Raw genomic sequence first — 15702 nt, 5'->3', positions numbered from 1 at the left:
GGACTTTGGAATGTGCTCCCTGTTGAAATAAGAGCCTCCCCATCTCTGGCAACTTTCAAAAAGGCACTGAAGACACATTTATTCACCCAGGCTAATAATTAGATTTATGGTTTATGTTGGTTTTAAATGATTTTAATTTTTTTTAATGTTTAAATGATTTTAATTGTTTAATTGATTTAGTTTTGATTTTAATTGTTCATTGTTTTTATTTTGATGTAAACCACCCTGAGCCATTTTTGGAATAGCGGTATATAAATCAACTAACTAACTAACTAACTAACTCAGGGTTCCTTAACTTCATCCCCCCAGATGTTGTTGGACTACAATTCCCATCATCCTTAGCCACAAAGGCCATGTCTGGGGCTGATGGGAGTTGTAGTCCAACAACTTCTGGGGGCCCAAGGTTAAGAAACCCTGAACTATCTAACCAACTAATAAGTTGAGCAGGCCTGCTATAAAGCTTGCAATTGTAGAATTTACAGATGTTGTACAGAACCTCAGTGGGGCTATCACCAAAATTTCCACACTTTTAAGCTGAATTATTTGAATAGAGGGGAAGAGAGCCGGTCCTGTGTGGTAGTGAACATGAATTGCCCCCTTTGCTAAGAAAGGTCTGCCTTGGTTTGCAGTTGGATAGAAGCATTGTAAGATATTCCTCTTAGGGGATGGGGCCATAGCTCCTTTGAAGAGCAAGGAGGTAACTCCTGGTATCTCCAGGTAGGGCTGGGAGAGACCCCTGCTTGAAACTTTGGAGAGCCTCTGGTAGATGGGCCAATAGTCTGACTCAGTATAAAGGCAGCTTCCTATGTTCCTAGGTAAAATAAGCCAAGATTGGTAGTGTCATCCAAACGCATCAATCTCAATTTATTGTGATCTACTTGCTTCAAATAACCTTAGATCTGTATCCAAGGTTTGGTTACAGCTCTCGGGTTATTTGAAACAAGTAGGTTAGAATAAACCAAGATTCGTGGGTAAGGGTGACATGATAAATCTCAGTTTATTTAAATGTAGATAGGAAGTAGACATTCCTACTCAGGGATGTTGCATGCAGCCCAGCTTTAACTGAGATTCTGTGTGATGTCTGAACCATCCCAGGGGCTAAAAGGACATGTGATATGGCCAACCAGACATAACTTGAATAATATCATTGGCCCTTGTATGTTTTAGTATCAAATGTATTAAATATTTATTACTCCCTGTTGCTGCCTAGCAGCTCTGAATGTACTCTCTTCCTCTTCCCCCACCACTGTGAGACAGTCTCACTAGAATTTGGGGGTTTTGACGGCTGGAGGTAAATAAAACCTTGTTACGGCGTGTTCTTTTCTCCCTGAAAAAAGAAGCACTGCAGGGGAAAAGGTTTCATCCTGTAAATTGATCAAAACCCTTGGTGATACTTTCACCTTAGATACTGGAAAGCTGTAGAACAATAATTTGTGCAGGATTATCCAGCAGCACTACACAGAACAAGATCAAATTAAAATTGATCCTCAGAGTTGCACGACCCTCTTCAGCAAAATAATTCAAGGTAATGCGATTATGCTTTCATAGCTAGCTGCTACAGAAAATATCTTGAAAATGCTCAGTGCTTCTGCTGTGCCTTGTTGATCTGTATTCTTTTTATGGTAGCCAGCAGATGGCCCTCTTCTTCCTCCTCCATACATAAACTGCAGGAAGGGCAGATTATCTGGGTATAAGGGACTTCCCTGAGTTGAGGATGTTGGGCATTTTAAACCAAGGCTTGAAAGTCCCCACCATGGAGCTCTTTTGGAGTGGACCCCAAATCATCTGAAGTCAGAGTTTGGTGAAGTCTAGACTTGATCCAGATTAAATCCTTCTGCCAGGCTGTGCTGAAGACATTCCAGGCTGAAGAAGACATTTAGGTCATTCACACAATCAGAAACTCTGTTCTACCCGGGTCTGGGAGCTGTCTTCTTCTTCTTCTTCTTCTTCTTCTTCTTCTTCTTCTTCTTCTTCTTCTTCTTCTTCTTCTTCTTCTTCTTCTTCTTCTTCTTCTTCCCAGTTTGGGAGCTGTGTGTGCTCCCAATTTTCAGTTGTGTGGAAGCAGAGGAAAACCTGGGCAGAAGTGAATGTATGGAAGTAAGGTAGGTACCTTGTTTCTACACAACCGAAAACTGGAAGCACACACAGCTCCTAAACCTGGATAGAACACAGTTTCTGATTGTGTGAATGATGTGTGTGTGTGTGTGTGTGTGTGTGTGTGTGTGTGTGTGTGATTTACTGGTAAAATGTGTTTGCTAAAAACGTTAAGATATTTTTGGAAACAGAACAAGTTGCACTGAAATGTCAAAAAAGGTGAAATTCAAAGTGAATTTCCTCCTAAAGCAAAACATGAGAATGTCCCGGGGAAGCCAAATACAGTAATAGCATAGGAAGTTGCCTAATGATGAGTCAGACCATTGGTCCATCTTGCTCTGTATTGTCTACACTGCCTGGCAGGGGCTCTTTAAGGTTTCAGGCAGGCATCTTTCCCAGACCTACTTGGAGAAGCCAGGGATCGAACCTGGGACATTCTGCATGCAAAGCAGATTCTCTGCCAGGGAATTATAGCCCCATCTCCTTAGAAGACATGTGAAATTTCTCAGGGGGTTTCCCCATATTCCCAGTTGCCGCCGCCGCTGCTGCTGCTGCTGCTGCATCCCTTATTACCAGAAGTGGGGGTGATAAATAAAATAAACCTGTGTGCACCACCACACCTGCCACCAGGTTATGGAGAAGGGGGACTACCTAGCCTCAACTACCAACTGCTGGTTGTCCCAATACTCCTTTTGAAGCCAAGGTAGAGCTCAACAGTGGGCACCCTGGGGGTTTGGGACCCAACTACTGCCAGAGGGTGCTATGTGATGATGCCAGTCCTGATAGATGGAGGTAGTTTTCTTATTTTCCTTTTTCATATGTCTTCTCTTGTTCCTTTTGTTTCTGTACTGATGTCGGATTGTAAGCTTCCTTGAGCTTTTGGAAAGGTATGTAGATATATGCCCAATCAATAAATTCACACAGTAGGGAAGGATGATCTGGTTGCCATTATGTACCCACTATACTCCTAAAAAAACCCTTGAGAATTCATCTCCCTTAGTTCCCAGCTGCTTAGAACATAAGAACAGCCCTGCTGGATCAGGCCCAAGGCCCATCTAGTCCAGCATCCTGTTTCACTAGATGCCGCTGGAAGCCACAGGCAGGAGTTGAGGCTATGCCCTCTCTCCTGCTGTTACTTCCCTGCATCTGGGACTCAGAGGCATCCTGCCTTTGAGGCTGGAGGTGGCCCACAGCCCTCCAACTAGTAGCCATTGATAGACCTTTCCTCCATGAAGTTATCCAAACCCTTATTAAAGCCATCCAGGTTGTTGTCTGTCACCTTGTGGCAGAGAATTCCACAAGTTGATTACTTCAGGTGTACTGTGAGTGATATTTTCAGCACCTGTCAAGGCCCCAGTATCTGCTACAGCATTCACACTGAAAGTGGTGCCACCTCTGCTATCTCTCTCATTGCATTTCTTACTAGAGGCAATCGAAGGGCATGGCTGGAAGGGAGTGTTTATTTGTGGTGGTGTAGTCATTACCTGAGTGGAAACCTCCGTTGGAACCCTACGTACATGGGCTGACATACTGTGCAAGGGTACGTCACTTGCATGGCGTTGCAGGCACTCAAGTTGTGCAAATGTAAAACTTACATAAATGTCAATACAGAAGAGTAAGTTTCTTGTGAAATGACATTTACACAATTTTTGCATTTGGGCAACTTGCACACGACTTGTGTGCACACATTACTGGGCTGATGGACCCTTGTGAAGTATGTCTGTGATTTCTCTGAGCTCCTTGGGGAAGGGTGGGAAGTGAGACCCCCTTACAACTGCCCTAGAAAGGAAGCTCACTTCTCTTCTAGGATATCCCCAACTTGTTTTAGGTGGTCTTCGATAGCCTATTCAGGCAAGCTTTCACATACTTCTCTTGTATTGTTTGTTTTCTTGCTTATTGTGAATATTGAACTTTGTAAGCTGTCCTCAGACTTTTTATGAAGGTGTGGGATATAAATATTTTAAACAAACAAACATTCATTCCTCTCTTATATCACTGGGTGACCAGCTTGCCAAGTGGTAAGTCCAAAGAAGTTAATCCATTTTTAAAGGTTTGCTGAAATGCCACAATAGAGAGAGCGGCTGGCTTTGTGGTATTCTGTGGTTGCTGTCACACTGTCCCAAGTTCCTGACTTGCTCTGTGGCTGGTAAGAATATTTATATGCTGCTTTTGAACAAAAAGCTCACAAAGTGCCTTACAAAATAATATGAATTTTCAAAAATTGAGTGGGTGGGGGGAGAGAAAAAAGTCTTCTTTCTCTGTGCTGTGCCACAGCATTTTTTCACTCCTTCATTTCTACTTTTACTTTTCTTTTTTAGGGTGGTAGATGGTTAATAATGATAAGAGAGCGTCTTCTTCGCTATGAGCCCCACCGCCCATTGAGGTCACTTGAGGAGGTCCGTCTCCAGTTGCTGCCAACTCGTTTGGTGGCTACACAGAGACGGACCTTCTCAGTTGCTGCCCCAAGATTGTGGAATGTGCTCCCTGCGGAGATACGATCCTCCCCATCTCTGGCAATTTTCAAAAAACACCTGAAAACACATCTCTTCAACCAGGCTTTCTCAGCTTTTTAAAACTTGTTTTTAAATTCTTCTGATTATCTAATTGTTGTTTTATGATGTTTTTAGTTGTTAATTATCGTTTTTATGCTTTATTATTTTTGTTTTAATTATTAACTGATTTTAATGGTGTTTTAATGTAAACTGCCCTGAGCCTTTTGGAAGAGCGGTATAAAAGTTTTAATAATAAAATAATAAAATAATAAATATGGTCACACAGTCTGAAAAGTTTATTCATACTGCTAATGGCATTTCATTGAGGTCAAACAAAACAATTAGGCTATTGTAGCGATAGTAAGGACTCAATTCAAGTAACTGCTTGGAAGGTGAGCCTCTCCAAATAAGAAAGCAAGCCAGGGAGAATCAAATCCCTATCACCCAATCCAGAGTGAAGGGCAGGGTTTACTGGACAACAGCCTCTAGAGAAATAGGGAAGATCTGTGTTCAGGGGCGTATCTAGGGGTGGGGCAGGCAGGGCACGTGCCCCGGGTGCCACTTGAAGGGGGGCGCCATTTAAATTTTTTTTAAAAAATTACAAAAAATGGCCACCAGAACAAAATGGCCACCATGCATGCTCAAATGGCCTCTGTGAGGCCCTAGGCCATGCCAGGCCTCACAGAGGCCATTTGAGCATGCACAGTGGCCATTTTGTTTTCAGCGGCCATTTAAGAAAATTATTTTTAAAAATGGTCACTGCACATGCTCAAATGGTCCCTGTGAAGCTCTAGAGGCCAGTGGGGGAGGGGAAACTTTTGCAGACACCCCCCCCCAGCCTTTAGGAAGCCCCCTGAAGGAGCTACAGATTTTTAAAAAATTAAATTAATATAATATAAGTCACTGTACACATATTTAGTTTGGCACGATGTACAGAGAATCAGGGTTTGTGAATACTGAGCTGAAGTGTATGAACTAGGATTGTATTCATTTGCTCTACTTTGCTTCTTGTGATAAGTGAGTTAAATGTGATGTCTTAATAATATGACTATTAATGGTGAGTTTGTCTTTGAATCCGTGTGAAATCCTTAGTATTAAGACCCACTGGGAGTTTCTTGCTCTCTTTCTCTAATTTTAACTGTCTTTCTGAAATACTAGAATATATTCCAAGCAGTGACACAGTTTACTCTGCATATCCTTTAATTATTTTCAGAGTATCTGGGAAAAGTCAAATTCTCCATTTATTTTTAAAACTTATGTAATGATGATGCTACAATGCATAGTAGAGAATTAGGCAGGAACTTCTGTTTAGTTTTCCAAGTACACCTAGTATTTGCCACATAGTATTTGGGTATTTCATGATCCCCAGCATACTGAAATTGGTAGTTTTCCAGCATTTTTTGGTCTGGCTACATCCACTGCTAAATAGTTTTTGAAATATTAAAAGATTAAGGAGCTTGACTTGTATTTTTGAGCTGATATTATGGTAAAGTTATCTGAAAGATGGGTGTCAGATGTTTGGACAGGGGGCACAATTTCAGTGCTTGCCCTAGGCGCTATTTTCCCTAGATACGCCTCTGTCTGTGTTAGAGTTCAGTTCTTCCCTGGAGGCCTTGGAGTGGGGTCTGATCAGCAGCCACTGTAAGAAAAGGGGAGACCAACAGCCTTGGGCTGGGGATCAACTGTTAGTTCCTTACCTGTAAGTAAGTAGGAAGGCTAGAACCAGTTTAGCTAGATGCATCAGGGAATTAATTTTTAAGTGCTTTGATCTGACTGCATGGTTCTTGTAGCTCCAGGGGAAGGGGTTGCTTGAATGGAAGCAACAATTGTTGATGCCTCTATAGATTTTTAATCAAACAATTATTAATAAATCCTTGTTATAGAGTGTCACTCCTTATTGGGTCCTGCCCTAGTCACACTCTCCTGAAGACCTGATACTGCACAAGCCTCTCTTGTAGGGAGGGGTTTTCCACCTTACTCTCCCAGAATATTCCTTTGGAAGGGTGAATCTGCTCATGTAAAAAAGTGCATGGTGGCAGTCTACCCGGGACTCCTCCTCAGAGCTAGAGGAAGGATTTTGTATCCCCCCCTCCTTTGATCATTACATGGTGGCAAGGAAACAAGAAGAACAGTAGGGCTACCCTGAGTGAATGAGAGTGGCATGAAAGTTTTTCTTTTCTGTTGTCTCCTGGCCTTTTCCCTCAATAAAGAACACAAGAACAGCCCTGCTGGATCAGGCCAAAGGCCAATCTAATCCAGCATCCTGCTTCACACAGTGGCCCATCAGATACTTCTGGGGATCCCATGAGCAAGAGGTATGTGCATGCTCTCTCTCCTGCTACTGCTTCCCTGCAACTATCTGCATCATGCCTCTGCATCATACTATACTATACTGCATCATGCCTCTGAGGCTGGAGGTGGCCCACAGCCATCAGAGTAGTAGTCAATTGTAAGGAAGGAAAATAGGGAGTAAGATTTTGCAAACAGATCAACAGATTTTGATCACAGTTTTTTTCCATTCCAGGTCTCAGGAAATGGTAGACAGCCAGGGTAGTGCTTGGAATAAAGGTCAGCATGTATACTTTTTAGAGGAGGAAAGAGAGTAAAGAGCACCAACCTTGAAGTGGAGGATGCTGAAACCAAAATGCTAGTTTCAGGAAGATATGGGAAGGAAGTCCAGCTTCAGATACACAGTGACCTGAGAACTGGCTCAAGGCCCGGTGAAAGTGTAGAGTCGACCCTCCAAAATATGGAAATTTGGAAGCTCTGACTGGAACTTACGATAATGGAACAAGACAAACTAAAAATAGAAAGGCAAAGACTAGCAGTGGAGCAGGGGATTGCTGAGTTAACCCATGAGGCTGAGATGACATGGATTAGTCTAGGGATCATTCTGCAACTGATTACCCCAACAGCACCAGTGGAAAAATGCAAGTTCCATGAATATAGGGAAGGGGAGGAGGCTGATGCATACCTGGAAAATTTTGATAGAATGTGCATCAGTTATGAAATACCTGAGGCACAGTACATATACTACCTGAGACCACACCTCAGTGAGGTATTGCTGGCTGTGTCTGCTGAGATGAAGGTGGGGGAGATGGAGGATTATCAGCTGTTTTGGCAAAGAATGAAGTCCAGATTTGAGTTTACCTTGAAAATGCCCACAGCAAGTTCCATAACCTCTGGAAAAAGTCCAACAAAACTTACCGGACCTTTGCTCATCGGCTATAATGCATAGACGAAGTGTGGATGCAGAGAGAGGTGGTGAAGACCCTAGAGGACTTGGTGAATCTCATGTAAGTTGAACAGTTCCTTGTAAACTCCCAGATTCACTCCATGAACAACTGTTCAGTCGAGCTCCAAAGACCGTCAATGAAGCAGGGGAGTTGGCTGAAAGGTTTGCTGAGGCTAAGCTAAGTTCCAGGTCTTCTCAGAACATCCCCTCAAGAGATTCTTCAGTACCCATCGGACATTGGGAAGACCAAAGCCGGGCTCAGGTAGGTTCAGGAACATCTGCACATCCTACCACACCCAGGTGGAAGAAGATTCCCTCCCGGAGGCTGTCCAACAGATACACCACCTCCTCAATGTTTCAGATGCGGAGGGGGGCACCTTAAAAAGGACTGTCCCTAAGCAGTGGCCCAGATCAACTATGTACATCTCTTTTTGGAAGAGGGGACAGAGAAGACTTACCCTGCTCTGCTAGAGTTTAATGGCTGCAAGAAGCCCAATGCAAAAAGACTAATTTGGTGCGCTGGGGCTGGATGCTTTAAGTGTTTGAAGGTGGATCTTGAGGGGCAGCAAAATTGTACCTAATGCTAAGGACAATTACTGTTTGTTCTTAACCATATTTCTTCTTTAGATTGCTCCTACATGGAGTAAGTTTCTAGGCTGAGTTATCTCTAGTTAAAGGCAGGAGGTAAAAGTGTGGTAATTTGTCATCCTGATTTGATGCAGGTTATGAACATCTCTCACTCCCTGGGTCTCATTTTAAGCAGTGGGGCATAGCGATAGGCTTGAGGGAGGACTAGGCCTCCCTTAACCTTGGAGGGTGGGCTTCTCCAAATAAGGAAGAAAGCCAGGGAGAATCAAATCCCCATCATCTACTCCAGAGTGAGAGGCAGGGTTTACTGGACTACTGCCTATAGATAAGTAGGGGAGGGGTGTGTAAGAGTTCAGTTCTTCTCTGGAGGCTTTGGAGTGAGGTCTGATTAGAACTATTGTAAGAAAAGGGGAGACCAACAGCCTTGGTCTGGGAATCAATGGGAAATTCATTACTTCCAAGTAATGTAGGAAGGAAGTAGGAAGGATAGGGACCTGTTTAGCTAGACACATCAGGGAATTTGTTTTTGTTTAAGTACTTGGATCTGACTGCATGGTTCTTGTAGTTCCTGGGGAAGAGTTATACTTGAATGAAAGCAGCGATTGTTGATGCCTCCATAGTTTTCCTTATTATCCAGTTATTAATAAATCCTTGTGGTTGTTATAGAGTGTCACTGCTCTAGTCACACACTCTTGAAGGCCTGATACTCCTCAAGCCTTTCTTGTAGGGAGGGGTTTTCCACTTTACTCTCCCAGAATATTCCCTTGGAAGGGTGAACCTGCTCATATTACAAAGGGCGAATCTGCTCATATTAAAAATCCTACCTGGGACCCCCCACAGCTAGATGAGGGATATTGTATCCCCCGCTACCCTTTTGATTGTTACAGCTGTTCCTATGAGCTGCCTAACCCAGGCTAGGGTAGCCCAGCCAGAATTAGGCTGCTCATGTGGAGTGCTGAGATTGCTTCCTGATCCTGGCACTTCCCTCCCACCAAACATGTCTTTTTTACCCTAGTGTTTAGCCAGGGTTAAGAGTATGATCATGGCCTTAACCCTGGTGCCAGAATCATGTGTGTGTAGTGTGCTTGGGCTGCACGCAGCCTGAGCACACATGGAACCCAGTGGCAAGGGTGCCCAGCTCTGGGGAAATGCCTCAAAGCACTGCACTCCTGGTGCGGTGCATTGAGGGATGCCGGACGACTTCCTCCTCCTCCTCCGGACAACTTCCCTGCTCTGCCACATGCTGTGGTGCAGCTCATGTGCTGCGCAAGCAGCATAGCCATTCAGAGTGCTCTGCTCATGTTCAGGGAGGCAGGGAGGAGCCTGCCTACCCACCAGCCCTCCCCGTCACCGGCATTTTTGGTTCTGTGCACAACCTCATTCCCTCCTCTCTTTGGAGTTGTTCTTTTTCTCTTAGGGGTATAGCTCTGGCCTCAAAAAAAGAATACAGGATTGCTTGTAAGCCTGAGGAGACATCCATTGTGTGTAATTTCACACCTTGATTAATCTGATTAATCCGATTAATCCTGATTTAATCGTGTATATACACCCCTCCCATCCAGCCCATTAATCAAATAACACAGAATCATAATTTCAGAGTTATTACTTTTTAAAGAAAACACCCACAATCAGCACTCTGGATTTATATTTAGCACCTTTGATTATTATGGGCTGGAACAAGATTCTTCTTACACTTTTCTTTCTGTTTCCTTTAATTTTATGCCCAGCAAGAAGCAGCAATTTTTTTTAGCCTACTTTCTAGTAGGATTATGAGATCACCCGGCATTCCGTGTGTGTGTGTGCACGCGCGCTCATGTCCCTATAAACTTTGTAATGCCTGAACCAATATGAACCAAATTGGGTACGGTTGTAGGGAACCATAGGGACACCACCACAGTGTTGTTTGTGATGATGTAATCCACCCCAATTCAAAATGGCGGATGCAGAATCATTTGAGGCACAAGTGGACCTGTGGACGGTCTAACTGATTTGAACCAAATTTGTTGTTGTTGTTGTTGTTGTTATTTATTTGATTTCTATACCGCCCTTCCAAAAATTGCTCAGGGCAGTTTACTTAGAGAAATAAATAAATAAATAAGATGGCTCCCTGTCCACAAAGGGCTCACAATCTAAAAAGAAACACGAGATAGACACCAGCAACAGTCACTGGAGGTACTGTGCTGGGGGTGGATAGGACCAGTTACTCTCCCCCAGCTAAATAAAGAGAATCACCACATTAACAGGTGCGTCTTTGCCAAGTTAGCAGGGGATGTAGTTACAGCTGTAGGGACACATAGGGAATCTCAATTGCATAGTTTGTGATGATGTCATGAACCCTGATCCAAGATGATGGACATGTAAATATTAGAGGTGCAAGTGGGCTAAATTGTGAACTGCCTAAATGATTCAGACCAAATTTAGTCCAGTTGTAGGGATGGTGAAATGAAAGTAGGCAGATTAGTTCTTACTAGAACAACTTGTCTTAGTCTGCAAATAAACTTCAGTTTACTAAAAGATATTACTATTCAGGAAAACAAACAAACTTTAAGTGAATATTTAAAACAACTCACAAATCTGAACTCCCCTACCCCAATATAAAAACAACACTTTGAACAGACTGTTAAAATCTTGAACTTAAAATGTGAAAACTGTGGAGAAAAAGGAGATAAGCGATTCCTGAAGACAAATCTTGAGACTCTATAGCTCAGTGGAATATCTCCTTCACTCAATGTCACCCCCGCCACATTCTAATAACTTACTAGGTGCTAAACAGGATGGATCCAATGTTTTCATTCTGTTCATGGAAGAAGGGGAGGAGAGTGCTTGTTGTGGAAGGGATCACAGAAGTTATCCTTTTGTGAGCACAGTCCCCCCTCCCCCCAGAAAGAACTCTTTCTTTCAATGGAGTGAAAGCTTTAGATCTAATGTGTAGGGGAGAAGCCTTACCACTTACTCAGGCAGCCTTTATTATAATTCAGTTGCATAACAGAAAAACAACCACTACCAGGTTCTCATTGCTATATATATCAGGGATTCCCAACCTTCTTCTTAAACAAGTGTGCCCCTTCTGTCACAAACCTTCAGCTTATTTACCCCATAGAGATTTGTGTGTGTGTTTGTGCATGTGTACACACACACACACACACACACACACACACACACACACACTGTTACAGATATAAGACAGGCTGCTCCAGCCATTGGTTTATAGTTACTCATGAGTACTCCCACTGAAATTTAACCATAACAATAAAAATTAATGGGACAAGGAAATTTGTCTCATTAATTTCAGTAAAACAGCTTGTGAGTAACTTAATCTGGATGCAAGCCAGCCAGTGACTAAAATAGTCCATCTCACAAAGGTGTGCATGAACAAAGGCTCATTCACAGGTTCCAGGTGGGTAGGGGCAGTGGTGAGCAGGATCTTTAAAAAGGAGCTTCCTGCTGCAGTGGCATTCCTCCCAAGAACCCATAAGGGGCACATGGTATCTGTGCATGCGCAGATGCCATGTTTGTGCTGATGCCACACGTGGGTGGCGTAAGGACCTGCTCTCCTCCTTTTTAAAAATCCCACTCGCCACTCCCCCCCAGAATCCCTAGAATCTCATAACAGTAACATTTAAATGTATGTATGTGTGTGTGTGTGTGTGTATACATAAACCACACATGTAAGTGTTACAGTTAGGGAGACAGACTACTATAGTCACTGGTTCACATCCACACTAAGTTATTCATAAGCAGACTTATTGAATTTAATGGGACAAATTCACTTGACCTATTAATTTCAGTGGGAGGACTCAGAGCTAATTTCCTGAAGCCTGTCAGGCTTCAGCACATAGCCAGCCAATCAGGGGAGGGTCACCACTCTTCTTCCTCCCCTTCTGCAGCAGACATCTTGTTGAGGACATGGCGGTGTCAAACTGGAAATCCTCAGATAGGAGACAAAAAACGCAGTGGCAGCATGAGGAACCAGGAGGGCTCTGAATACCCCTCTTGGGAACACATAATAATAATAATAATAATAATAATAATAATAATAATAATAATTCTATTAATAATAAGGTAGCAGGGATCATACACTGGAATATCTGCAAAAAATACAAGCTACCTGTAGCCAAAAATTGGTGGGACCATAAAATTGAAAAAGAGGTAGAAAATGAAGATGTAAGAATATTATGGGACTTCCGACTACAAACAGACAAACATCTGCTACACAATACACCAGATATAACTGTAGTCGAGAAGAAAGAAAAACAAGTCAAAATAATCAACATAGCAATATCAGGGGATAGCAGAATAGAAGAAAAAGAAATAGAAAAAAATCACCAAATACAAAGATCTACAAATTGAAATTGAAAGGCTGTGGCAGAAAAAGACCAAAATAATCCCAGTGGTAATTGGCGCCCTGGGTGCAGTTCCAAAAGACCTTGAAGAGCACCTCAACACCATAGGGGGCCACAGAAATCACCATCAGCCAATTACAAAAAGCAGCTTTACTGGGAACAGCATATATTTTGTGACAATATCTATAATAACCAACAGTATTGATGATAAAATTCAGCCATCCCAGGTCCTTGGGAAGGACTCGATGTCTGGATAAAACGAACCAGTCAATAACATCTGTCTGACTGTGTAAACAAGAAAAAATAATAAATTTTAAAAACCCATGGTAGAAAACCTTACCACTTGGCATGCTGAGGGACCTTCAGGAGCATATATTTTTGGGATGCAAAGGGTAGTAGAGTGAAAATGAGATTGACAAAAATGGTCATGGAGAGCTTGACCATTTAGAGGAGAGCTGGTCTTGTGGTAGCAAGCATGACTTGTCCCCATAGCTAAGCAGGGTCTGCCCTGGTTGCATATGAAAGGGAGACTTGATGTGTGAGCACTGCAAGATATTCCCCTCAGGGGATGAAGCCGCTCTGGGAAGAGCAGAAGGTTTCAAGTTCCCTCCCTGGCTTCTCCAAGATAGGGCTGAGAGAGATTCCTGCCTGCAACCTTGGAGAAGCCACTGCCAGTCTATGAAGACAATACTGAGCTAGATTGTCCAATGGTCTGACTCAGTATATGGCAGTTTCCTATGTTCCTATGGTCCTTCAGCCCTTGTGCCAACTGAACTTCTTTTTTCAGAAGTGTAGTTGGGATTCCGCCCAATGTGTTGAAAGTCACATCTAAGCCCAATTCAGAATTATGCTGTACGAGTGTGCAGATGTCTGTCTGCACACTCATATATGTGTTTGTGTGAATGACTGTAAAGGTAAAGTTGTGCGGTGGAGTCGGTGTCGTCTCCTGGTGACCACAGACCCATGTTGTTTTGTCTGGCAGAATACACTGTTCCTGTGTTCATTTTAAAAGTGTACCTGGATAAAGGCCCTTCAAATGCATGGTACATCCAGGAAGTGTACTTCTGTACCTGCTTTCAGCATAACATGTAAATGTACCTGTGTACAGATCTGTACGTGTGTACACCATACACTCATTGTTCAAGTGTTGGACATAACGTGTGAATGGGCCTCTAGTCTGGCCCTGAATGGGGGAGATAAATGGGGCCAGAGAGCAGGAGCAGGGTAGAGTGAAGAATTACATTTGACCAGAACCTGCAGAGCTGAGGACAGAAATTCACAAATTGATTTGAAATACCTGGCTTCAATCTTCGGCTTCAGGCCTCTAGTGTTTATATAATGGGAAAAAGAGAAACTTTAAATTGGTTGCATGTACTTCAAGATGGAGTAGCAAAATCAGGCATCAGGTTTCTGGCTCTTTACCTTCTCACGAAAGAAGTGCTAGAACACAGACAGACAGATAGATATGACGATTCTATCTATCTATCTATCTATCTATCTATCTATCTATCTATCTATCTATCTATCTATCTATCTATCTATCTATCATCTCCATTTGTGCAACAGAAACATTTCAGTCTCTCCCAAGCCTAATGAAATCTTTTACAGAAAAAGATAATGTGATGAATACAACGGATATTTATATACTGCTTTTCAACAAAAGTTCCCAAAGTGGTTTACACAGATATAAATGCACCAGCAACAGCCACTGGAGGGTTGCTCCCCCGCCATCAAATAAAGATAATAACCACTTTTAAAAGTTGCCTCTTTGCTCAGTTAGCAGGAGAAACAAGGGGAACTAGAAAGGCATGCTCTGCTGTTGTCTTATTCTCAAAATGGAGCTCTGCCAGATTTACCCCTACAAGGCTTATAGTCTTAGAAGACATGCCAAATTATATGAGCAACATCTTGCTTGCAAAGAGGGGAGGGGGAAGGACCCTGTCTTCACCTAAAGGGAGAAAAAAAAGCATTCAAAATGGGGGTATTGAGTGGGATTTGTAATGTGAAAATCCTATTATAGCAACTCCCACAGAAATCTTGTTCCAAGTTTCCCAATTGCTATTGATATGCTCTAGCAGTGCACTGAACTTGGTCAATTTAGATTGGAGGATTTTAGCATTCGAGGTGCTTTTAAGAAGGGGTGTGTGTGTGTGGATAATCCATTATTGGGGAAAACTTGGAAGGCTTTAAAGCCGTATTAGGAAGCTGGCAATCCTCCCATTCCAGTCCAGAGTGGTGCTCTCTTTGACAGGCACAAAAGACAGTGCCATGCCAGTGTGCATGGCACACATTATCTCTGATTACACCACAAGAGTGCTTAGCCTCTTATTCTTTTAAGCATTGGCGTTAAGAAGACAATTGAAAAGGAGAAGAAGAAGTGCATGCCAAAAGTCACTGAGATCCGTTCTTCTGGGGATACTAGTTCCTACTTGGCTACACCCTCCTCATTCTTCTCTGAAAATGAGAGATGCAGCCGATGTGTGTATTAAAATAAAGCCCGTTTTCATAGATTGTGCATAAGTGGAACTGCTTCTGCTAGTCATAGGGACTGGCAAAGGAACTGCACGGGAAGGTGAGCCCCTCCCACTGGAAAATTAGGGTGTTTCAAATTTGGATCAATTTTCAAATCAGGATTGGGTGGATTTCTCTGATTCCATTCCATGATTGTTCTGTGGGTCTGCTCAGCACAGCAGTTCCTGCCACTTACCTTGTAGTTGAATATGGAGTGTTTCTGACACTGATTATACAAGAGCCTCCCCTCACACTTCAGCCCTCAGAGCAATGTCCTGCTCGGCATTTCACTTCCATCTTAGCCAGAGGTGCACTTAGGTAATTTTGGAGCCTGGACCTAAAGGCCTTTGGAGGCCACCTTCCCCTGCAAATTGAACATCATCATGCTCTGCCGGGTGACCACACCACCCAGGACAGACTAAAGATGATTTGAGGGTCC

The 15702-nt window shown here is 43.0% G+C and overlaps 1 long non-coding RNA gene across 1 annotated transcript in view; it reads left to right on the top strand.

The window, feature by feature from the left end:
• LOC128340011 (uncharacterized) overlaps positions 1-4801 on the top strand; it is a 111351-nt gene extending 106550 nt beyond the window's left edge. Inside the window, exon 4 of the long non-coding RNA XR_008313401.1 lies at positions 4413-4801. This is a non-coding gene — a long non-coding RNA (uncharacterized LOC128340011). The remainder of the gene's footprint in view (positions 1-4412) is intronic.
• The last annotated feature ends 10901 nt before the right edge of the window (positions 4802-15702 follow it).

This window comes from Hemicordylus capensis, chromosome 1 (genome assembly GCF_027244095.1).
Source record: "Hemicordylus capensis ecotype Gifberg chromosome 1, rHemCap1.1.pri, whole genome shotgun sequence".
Lineage (NCBI taxonomy): Eukaryota > Metazoa > Chordata > Lepidosauria > Squamata > Cordylidae > Hemicordylus > Hemicordylus capensis.
Note: the sequence above shows the minus strand (reverse complement) of the source record. Positions and strands in the feature narration are given on the sequence as shown.